Source organism: Rhyacophila brunnea, unplaced genomic scaffold (genome assembly GCF_057557595.1).
Source record: "Rhyacophila brunnea isolate RB1 unplaced genomic scaffold, BYU_Rbru_1.0 scaffold_24, whole genome shotgun sequence".
Classification (NCBI taxonomy): domain Eukaryota; kingdom Metazoa; phylum Arthropoda; class Insecta; order Trichoptera; family Rhyacophilidae; genus Rhyacophila; species Rhyacophila brunnea.
In genome coordinates this window covers 15,397,382-15,408,133 of record NW_028232904.1, presented here as the reverse complement: position 1 = coordinate 15,408,133, position 10,752 = coordinate 15,397,382, and the positions used below count along the sequence as shown (strand labels likewise).

Genomic DNA, 10,752 nt, shown 5'->3' with positions numbered 1-10,752 from the left:
GTAAACCTCAAGGTGCATGTCATAACTAATTATGTTGAAACTTCCAACATTTTCGTTTTCAGTGGCCAGTTTTGTATGTATTCACAAACATGGAATCAACCCCAAAACATTATAAGTTTTCGTGTATTTGTTTTGATTAAAGACAACAGATGTCACTAGCATAAATAATGCAGGAGTGAATATTTTTTTATAAAACATAACCTAACTAATTACATTCTACCTAGATAAATTTATTACATTAAAAATATTATTAAATTCAACTGTATTCCATAATATCTATTTAAAAAAAACGTATTCTAAATTTGAAAAAAAAAATATAATAAAAGAAAAATTAATTCCAACATTAAAAAATAATTAATTAAAATGCTGTTATTTTTTTTAAATAATATCACGATTTTTTTAATAAATACCTGCACGGAAAGAGTATGAAAAACAGTGGTACACTAACGACATCTATTAGCAACTTTGTTAAAACTTTAGAAAAAAAATCTAAATAAATCAAAATAAAATATGCTTGCATTACAAAAAAATCAATATTTTTATTTGTTATATGCATATTAAAAAAATATATTTTTTAACTTTACTGTGAAGCGAAATATAAGTTAATTTAATTTGAAGAATTGGCACTGTTTACAAGTCGCATGAGAATGTTTCTGATATGATTTATATTTATACGTTATTTTTATCGCACTGTGCGTGTCTATTGAAAGGAGAGACGGTTAGCACTCCCCTTGACAAGGATGGAACACATAATAACGGATAAGGCACTCTTGTCCAAATTTTTTTCACCAATGATTTTCCGGTAAATTTTCATGTCAGTATGAAAATGTTTTTCCACGGAAATACAAAACGCGTTCTTCAAAATAACGCCAACATTCTCCATACAAATTTCAAAGTGTACAATATTCTTGTATGAAATTAAAGTATCCTTGCAGTTTGTACCCGCCGGTTTTCGTGTTAGTGGGTAGGTATATATACCAGCTAACTGCCCACCTGTTGGAAAATTTGAATGGAAAGTGAAAATCAAATATTGACGACCATAGACGCCCATCGAATTGACACGGAAAATTGAAAATTTCAATATTTATACAATAAACGACAGTTTTGGTCATATAACATTCGCTGTCTTGAATAAAACATAATGCCGGTATCAGCCTGAATCTACCCACTGCTCGATGAAGGCCTCTTCAAGCTGCTTCCACTTCTCTCGGTCCTGTGCGTTGCGTTGCCACGTACTTCCGCAGAACTTTATCATTTCATCGATCCAGCGGCCTCTAACCACATAGCTCGAAGAAGAGACAATCGTTGGACAAATCTAGTCAATTCAGTGGTATCCAAGAAGTGCAAAACGTCCGCAATTTTGAGGTGAAACATCTTAAATTTTGATACACATAATCAGCGCTCACGATGTCAAATTACTATAGCATAGTGCGTCAATTACATTGAGATACTTTACGAGCTGTTTGTTGGCGAATTTAAAAGCGGGCGATTAAGCTACTGCGATTGTGATGATGACACACAAAACATTCCATTCGCTGAGAAGCCAACAAACTAGCGACTATTTTGACAGAACGTAGTTTGTTTTTTACCGGGAGGTCGCTACTACGCTCTACTGCGCAGACGCAGTAGGCCCACACGCCTGCGTGTAGCGTGTAAAGTTGACCGGCTTTCAACTTTTCTCGGTAGATTGTTTACAATCTGCTTGTTAGCTTGTTCGATGATGACACTGGCGACTTTACAGGCAGATTGTAAATTCGCCAACAAGCAGCTCGTAAAGTAGCTCAATGTCATTGACGCATTAGGTTGGGTTAAATTTGATCAGTGATCACAGTGCTCCGCGCTCACTATCACTAGAGCAGTCAAATATACATGGTTTAAAAGATGATATTATATGCCTATTGCCTACCACAATTAATTAAGCCCTTGCGTAATTAAACCCTTGCGTAACCAAGCCCTAATTGACAACAGTCGAAAAATAGTTCTCTAAATAAATATCTAAAATTATGCCATTAAATCATACATAATTTTAGATATTTTATAGATACAAGAATATTTTTTTATCTTTTATGGTTTGATTTAGGCAGGGCTTAATAAATTAAATAAAAATACCCAAAACCATATATTATAATATGTATTTTTAATTCAAAGAAAACAAATAAGTATGACTGAAAAAGTGTGCACTATTTTTGTAGAATCGCCCATAACCTAACTATTATAGTTTGGTTAAGACAGGGTTTAGTTGACTTTTAAAAACTAACCGACATTATCTACAAATAATTGTAGTCTCAGTTCAATGAAAACAAATACGCATGGCTGACAAAGTTTAATGTGCACTATTTATGTCGGATCTTAAAAGCCTACCTACACCCTTCGCCACTGATGCCAGCACACTAAGAAAATAATCATTGAAAAATATTGAAAACTGTCAAAATGGTAGCCATGTCAAATTCACCTACGATTTTCACACCGCCACCATAATATAAAACATTTAATATCTCGTGAACCACTCAACATAAGCTAACGGAAACTCCAATGGTGCGTAACAACATAGTAACAAATTTCATATTACACGCCAACATTCAACTTGTCAGCCTTGAATGGCTGCAATACGTAATGAATGGTGCTTTTCTACGCTATTTTGTACATGTATTAAAATGAAACTTTTCTAATAATTCATTCTTAAATAATAATTCCGTCAAATATAAAACAAACATGCAATTAGGTCAGTAATTGAATTTATTATTATTTGAATACATACACAAAGTTTAAATGAAATTTTGTTTGTGTGGTGGAATTGGTAGGTGAATAAATTAATGTTCTAATTGGTGCATTGGTATTGCATGAACTTTACAATTGTTTAACAGCTACTAAAGGTGGTGGTTATAAACTATTGGTTGGGCCGATTATGATACCAATCCCATCCTTAAACCCGCAAAAATATGTCACACCTACCATCCTCATTATTATTGTCATCAAGGCACTTAACAATCACGGGTCATAAGTAGACCGTTATTTAATGACAGTCAGTTATTAGTAGATAACGAGAGAGTCAACTTGCTACAGTATGGCCGTCGTTTAAGCAAGAGCTCATTACGAGTCTCATTATGAGCTCAGTAAGTTTGAACATCTATTCAAGCCGTGTTACCGACACAGGGTGTCTGATCATTCATACAACCGTCATCATCTTTCATTAACCTAAGTGTAAAATTGAGAGTAACACTCCAAAACTATTTACGTACTAGTGCGTGAGTGCATGATCTGGGAACAGTTCCAGCGCGGTCCAGCCCTCTCAACTCTAAAGGTCAGTTGCCTGCAATCCTGTTTAAATCGCCTACCCCCCAGATCCGGAATCCACAATCACTTTTCAAAATTACAGTCCACAAAAGCTCAACCAACTATGCTTTATTGAAATTTGTCAAGTACATTTATATACCTCATATAATTAATCACAACGTGGTTGGCGTTACATAAAATGACGAAATTATTTTATGAGAAAATGTTCTGGAGCGCGTTCTATCTTTCAAAAAATTAAGATCGCCGGCCCGTTGGTTGAACCTACCACTATGATATCCAACATACCTAATACCAGGAGGCGTACATTAAAGAACAAGTATAATGCCATGAAGTAAATTTATGGTATGATATTATAGATACCTACCTATTTTTTAAATCGTCCCATTTCCTTTTTTCTACAGTACGGCAATTTCATCCATGCCCATATGCCCTGGAGATTCCCTTTGTTCGAACGAATCCATTTCAGGGATGCCACTTCGACAATAATCACTCGGAAATCGGTTATCTGATAATTTCTTCTGACGTTTCGATTTACTTTGCCGTTATAGTCAATTTGGGTGATCCCGGAAGTCTGTAGGCGTGCCAATATTCTATCAGTCCAACCAAATGTGATCGTCTGAGGCGTCCTTACGGTGATTTGACGTTGATTTTAACTTATGGATACGTAATAAGTTTTCATCACAGTATGTGGATATGAGTAATATATACGGATAAAGCGACTGCCAGTTGTTACTGCTAACCTTTTAATTATCTTTTAATTACCACATTTAAATAACACGTTAATTATATCTAATGGCCAACGACTCCAAGCGCGCCAGTCGCGATGTTAGCACTAAATGGGTTTTAATATTGTCGATTTTTGCTACTACTGTATACTGTGAAAGATCATTCAGTGTAATGCACTGCATAAAAAACAAATATCGAAGCCAGTTGGCAGTAAACTTAAAAGCAGCCATGCGGCTCACATTGGAAATAATAAGGAGTATTGAGGAATTTCCATTTGCATTATTTTTAAATAAATAGATATTATGTAAGTACTAAAATGTTCAAATGTATTTTATTAAATGTACTTCTCTATAAATAAATTGATCCATTTTTTAGTAAGACAGTCACTATTGCACCGATGGTTACCACCCACGTCATAAAATAACGTATTTACATTTAAAATACCAGTAAGTCACAATTATATTAACACCAGATAGCTCCTTTTCAGTCATATCGCCAAAGCGTAGACTTTTAGACAATTGTTATTATTTTTAACTACATAATATTCCTTTTATGGTATTAACTGTCAATTCATGGTGGAACTGCATTGTATTATTTGATTAATTATTTGTAATTAAATGAAACACAATTTTATAGTTGATAATGTCCCCTTGAAGAGGACGAAACCAGTACAGAATTTAAATAAAAAATGGAATAAGTACCTACTATAAAATTGTATTTCATTTAATTACAAATAATTAATAAAATAATAAATAATGTATTACAACCGGTAAAACCGGTGTTCCAAATAACCGGCAGCCACAGTCCTGCCGTAAACCACCCTATATTATTTTTTTCGTTTTGCCAATAGTGATAGCGATAAGGAGGATTCTTTATTTCCTTTCGACGGGCGGAGTAATTTATAAGACATCTCGACTGATTTACGACCGCCCCCATACAAAACTTATTCGATATTAATATAATAGGCCGCAATACATAATATAACTTTCGCCACTCTATAAATATGTGTAAATTCTTTCAACTAAATATGAGAAATATATATATATTATATTACCTACATAGATGTAACATTGATAACACAATATATCAATAGAACGCCTGCAACACGAATTCAAAGAGCTTGAGCCGAGGTTTGGCAATCTTTTCAGATGTATGGGCCACATTCCACTTTTATTTTTATTAATATTGTAAGTAAGAGTGTACAAAAAAATACTTGTTTAAAAATACAGAAATATTTAATGACCGAGATAATATGAAACACATGTTATTAATAAAAAGAAAACCGAATGAATTGAGTAAACCCAAAATTGTATAAGTAATAAAAACAACATAAAATGTAATATGTCTCACTTGTAGGGATTCCAATCCCGGGATCCCGAGCTATTTTCGATACCTGTGAATCCCGGGATTGATAAACATAATTCCGATACTTTCGGGATTGATTTTTTTATCAATTTTTATGGAAAATAAAATAAAAACGAAAATATTACAGAAAAAATATTTAATTACAAATAACTACATTAGAAATAAACTGAGTTTGAATGAAGTTTGATTTATACCCATGTGTAAGTTGCCGATTCATTTTATTTTTTCACATAAATTAATAAAAACGAGAAAGATTGGGAAAAAACAATGCTTCGCACTATTAACAAAGTAATTCCACCATGATCTCATACGTTTTACGGCAGTTTCATATTTGGCTGACTAATTAGATTTATGAAGCGGAAAAGCCATAAACCATGATTTACTTTACTATTTTAAATCTCGCTAACCCATTCATTAGGTCTTTACTATCAGAAACACTAATCTCATATTACATTCACATTATTATTTATATTACAATATCATTTACTCCATTAAACTTATGTATTTCCAAGATTGAACGTATACAATATTAACAATAAATGTCTTAAATAGTATAAATTATACTAGATTTATTTTTGACCGATTTTATCAATGTTATTTGTAAATATAAATTTTTTAAATCAACAATGGAAAAAATCCCAATCCCGGGATTGTCAAATTGTAATCCCGAAATCCCGGGATCAGAATTTTGGCTCGGGATTGGATTCCCTACTCACTGTGTTTCTCTGCTTAATGTGACTTTTGTGGATGTATCCATTTTATAACATGAGAAGAAAATTCACATTGAAGCATGCAGATGTTTATTAGTCATTCTAGAAGAAAATATTGTAGGTTAGTATTCCTTTTAAAATATATGGTAAAAATTCCTTAAGTTGTGATTATATTGAGATGTACGTCGCGTACTGTCACGCTGTCAAGGCGACAAATTTTAATTTAGTATATGGTTTCGTCATTTTGCAGAGTGCCAACTTTACTTTATTATTATTTTGAATTATTATTCATGCTAATTTCAATTGATTTTAACAGTTTCTACGTGTGCGTATTACCTGTCAAATATAACAATAAGATGACAACATCGCGTCTCGCTCACTCTTGAAAAATGCGATTGGAGAGACAGTCAGCATTTTACGTGTTTAAACAGTTATTGTTACAATAGTTTAAAATACGCACTGTTGCTGCCAGTAAACCCATATACGTGTACAGGCGCTATAAGATCGGGCGCTAATAATTAAAGTTGTACTAAATTGTTCATTTTTGATATCTTTTATTTTGTTAACTGTCAATTCATGGTGGAACTGCATTGTATTGTTGTTTTTATTTAATAAAACGCAATTTTTTTCTAGTACTTATTCCACTTTTAATCAATAGATTAGGACCGGTTTCGTCCGCCTCAGAGGGACATTTTCAACTCAATCTAATCTAACCTAATCTATTGATTAAAAATGGAATAAGTACTACAAAAAAATGCGTTTTATTAAATAAAAACAGCAGTGTTATTTTTTAGTAAGCCCTTTTATTAAATATACCTAATATTATGGGCCCCACATCGTGAAGCGGGCCCCCAGGCTAGGATCTTTGGCGCCCCCCCCCCCCTACCTATTGCTTAGGATAAAGGCAGTGGCAAAGGCAAAGGCGCTTTACAGTAGCGTTTTCCAAATGGTGTACGCGGTAAATTTAATCTGTATATTTAGAATTGTATTGTATATTTTAATACACCCTTTTGAATTGTGGAGATGTCGAGTATTGATACACGATTAAAAATTGTATTGTATAACTTCATAATTTTAAATAATATCACCGAAGGAAAATAGCCCCGCAGGCGACTTTTTTTTACTATTAAAGCATATTTGTGATGTGTGTTTATCTCACTTATCTGGCGGCGAGAGCTCGCCTCGCCGGGCCCCTCCTGAGCCTGGGCCCCCAGGTTAGAGCCCTGTCAGCCCCCCTCCCGCCCTTGTGGAGGCCATGCCTAATATCACCACAATCCTGTTAACCAACTAATTTCAAGTAAACTTAATATTTTGTAAATTGGTGTAATTCTTAAATCATAGATTGCAGGTTGCAACTTACTGTAAAACCATGTTAAACTCTTTTCTTTTAAATAAATAGTACCTTTTTACAGTTCTTTCATTAGGTACCTAATTAAACAACACTATCATGTCATATAAACGGATAAGCATCCATAGGTTTATTAGCACAGCCGTAAACCGATAATAATCATTGAGGCAAGTGTTTGATTCTGTTAAAATAGCTTACCTCTCGATCCTTGGCGTAGTAGAGGACCCTGCCCCGCAGCCTGAAGAAGCGTCTCCTCCATCTCTGGAAGCTCCAAGTCTGCTTCATCAGAAAACCTTCTTTTGTCGCGGCCGCCGGCTGCAAACATCGAAAAATGTAATCAATTTAAACGGGTTTTCAAAAAACCTATTTTAGATAATATATATAAGTTGCCTTGAGTCATAACTCACATATATTCAAAAAATCGAGTTTTGAGATAATCGCAACCACCAGATCACTGTTTTTCTTAATAATTAGAAGAAAGGTATTGAACTTCCTTGAATATTAACGAGTGAGTGGGTCGATTTACACTATTTTTAAATATTTATTATATAACATTCCTAAGGCTGCAGACATACAGGACACTATAAGAAATAGAACTCCCTGATTGGTTAGAAAGGCCTTGAAGACAGAACTGAAAAATGTGAGTTATGATACCAACAGTCAACTTTGTCAACGATTTTCACATGGTTTAAAGTGACTTTTGATACCCAACTAAACTATTTTTCTTTATAGATTAATGCCCTTAGAATCACTTGGTATATTTAACTCAAAAATTACTTCTTATTGTGCCATCCCCTAGCGGAGGTCGGCCACCATCAAGGCGATCCTATCTTTGTCGTCTGCTACCCGGAACAGTTCGGTGGAGCTGCACTCGTACCAATCACAAAGGTTTGTAAGCCACGAAATGCGGCGCCGTCCTCTACTACGCTTCCCATTGATCTTTCCTTGAATGACAAGTTGGGGAATGCTGTATTTTTGTCCTCTCATAATGTGGCCGAGGTACTGTAGTTTCCTGGTTTTGATACTGCGTAGAACTTCTCGGTCCTTCCCCATTCGATTGAGAACTTCAACATTTGTCACCCGGTCAGTCCAAGGAATTTTGAGGATGCGTCTATACAGCCACATCTCGAAAGCTTCAAGTCTCCGTGACATCTCTTGGTTTAGCGTCCATACTTCCATACCATAGAAAAGAATTGAGAGCATATAACAACGTACCATACGCAGTCTCAGACCTAGGTTAAGATCTCGATTGCTAAGGAGGCGTCTCATTTTGAGAAAGGCGCTCCTTGCAATCTCAATTCTAGTTTTTATTTCCTGAGACTGGTCCCATTTCTCACTGACCCATGTACCTAAATATTTATAATGGGTCACACGTTCAATTGGTTCGCTGTTAATGACAAAATTTGTGTTGGTGTCTGGTGTCGCTGTTTTTGATAATAGTAATAGTTTTGTTTTCTTGAGGTTCATGAGGTTCATTTTTAAACCAAAAGTCAAAAATGACACATTTGCAAAATTTGAGTTATGACTCATATGTACGGGTATATTAACCTACTAGAAATTTGTGTTTAATAAAAAGATATAGATTCAATTATTAAGTCAGTTTGGTTGCAACTGAGATAATCGGTTTTGAAATTAATCCCGTATAAATCGACTTCCCCCAGCATCCAGAATCCAACCCCAAATACAGTCCACATAAAAAGCGTCACCATTCTAATATTTTAACAATTTGTATTTTTTTTGTTCCTGGAATTTAGTGCCATCCATGACTCGACACCATGCCGAGTGATATCAACACAAATCACCCAAACAGTCCTGCATTTTGGGTGACGATATTTTGTTTCAAAAGACGATAGTTACTTTGATTAAAAAAGTAATTTTATGCAGGTGCATAATTAAATTATGAATATATTTTCTTTATTTGTTTATTTTTTTTAAATAAGAAAAAGTATAGTATGCCGTAGTCAATGTATACAATATTTCGAAGGTTCGTCGTTTTGTAGGTTGTTACATTCGCACAGTCGCACCCATAAATATGTATCCATATGTTATTACAAATTTATTTTTAGTGTGGGTAATTTGGTTTTTAACAATTATTACTGAACATCAGTGGCGAAGGGTGGAGTTAGGCTGTTAAGATCCGCCATAAATAGTGAACACTAAACTTTGTCAGTTATACGTATTTTTTGTTCTTTCAGATGAGACTACAATAATTTACAGATGGTGTTGGTTAGTTTTTTAAATTCAACTAAACCTTGCGAAACCAAGCCATAACAGATAAAATACAAAAAATATTCGTCCATCTATAAAATATCTAAAATTATGCAATTAAATCCTACATAACTATGGATATTTTATAGATAGAATGATATTTTTTATCTATTATAGTTTGAAAAAATGAACCAACAATATGTGTAGATAATATGTATTCTTAATCCAACAAAAACAAAGGTATGAATGAAAAATTGTGCACATTTTTGTTGTATCGCCCAAAATATACCAAAACTATTATGGTTTGGTTTCAGCAGGGTTTATTTGATTTTTAAAAACAAAAAACAAAACTGCACTAACATGAATTTGATTCGGCCGTCAAAATTATAGATGCATCCCCCTCTCACAGAGCGTCCCACCTACCACTCATGGTCCACGAGTTTAGTCTGTATCGAAGCGTCGCTCCGTTATTTTACTTTTTATATACCACGTTTTTAAATTTTCTGTTGAATCATATAAACTTGACAATTCTATGTATTAATAATTTAGGACAAATAAGGCAATTGTCAACAAATCATTTTTTTGCTATTTCGAATTTTAGAATACTGAAATGTCATTTTGATTTCCATAGTACCACACGTATATATTAATAATTTAGTCGCTAGGATCATCTCCTTAGCAACCAATAATAGTGGGTTGGATTACGGATTTCTTCCGAAATAACTTTTCATACAAAACAGAATTAACTGAAAATGAATTCAATTCTACCTAAATATGGCTAAAAATATTTAAAAAAAGCATTGGCATCGTGTTCTAAAAAGTTTCAAATATCTAGCTAGTCGGGAAGTTAGTTAAAAATCGATTGCAAGATTTTTACTGGATAAACAACCACTGGACAAATACGAGCTAAGAAAAACGTGGTAATAAAATATCATTACAAATGTTGCTAATTTTTGTGAATAAGAAAAGCCCCACATTTGAAGAAAAAATATTTTTAATTTAATTTTGTATGTTTTAATGGTTCCTATTTGTTAATAATGTATCCATATAACACATTTCTTAGCTATTGCAGTCATGAAAGGATGATAAAAAATACTGTAT

At 33.7% G+C, this 10,752-nt stretch overlaps 1 non-coding gene across 1 annotated transcript; it reads left to right on the top strand.

Moving 5' to 3' along the window:
- The first annotated feature begins 696 nt into the window (after positions 1 to 696).
- LOC147069111 (U6atac minor spliceosomal RNA) lies at positions 697 to 786 on the top strand. The gene has a single exon (XR_015071284.1). It is a non-coding gene; the product is annotated as a U6atac minor spliceosomal RNA (small nuclear RNA).
- Positions 787 to 10,752: the final 9,966 nt, after the last annotated feature.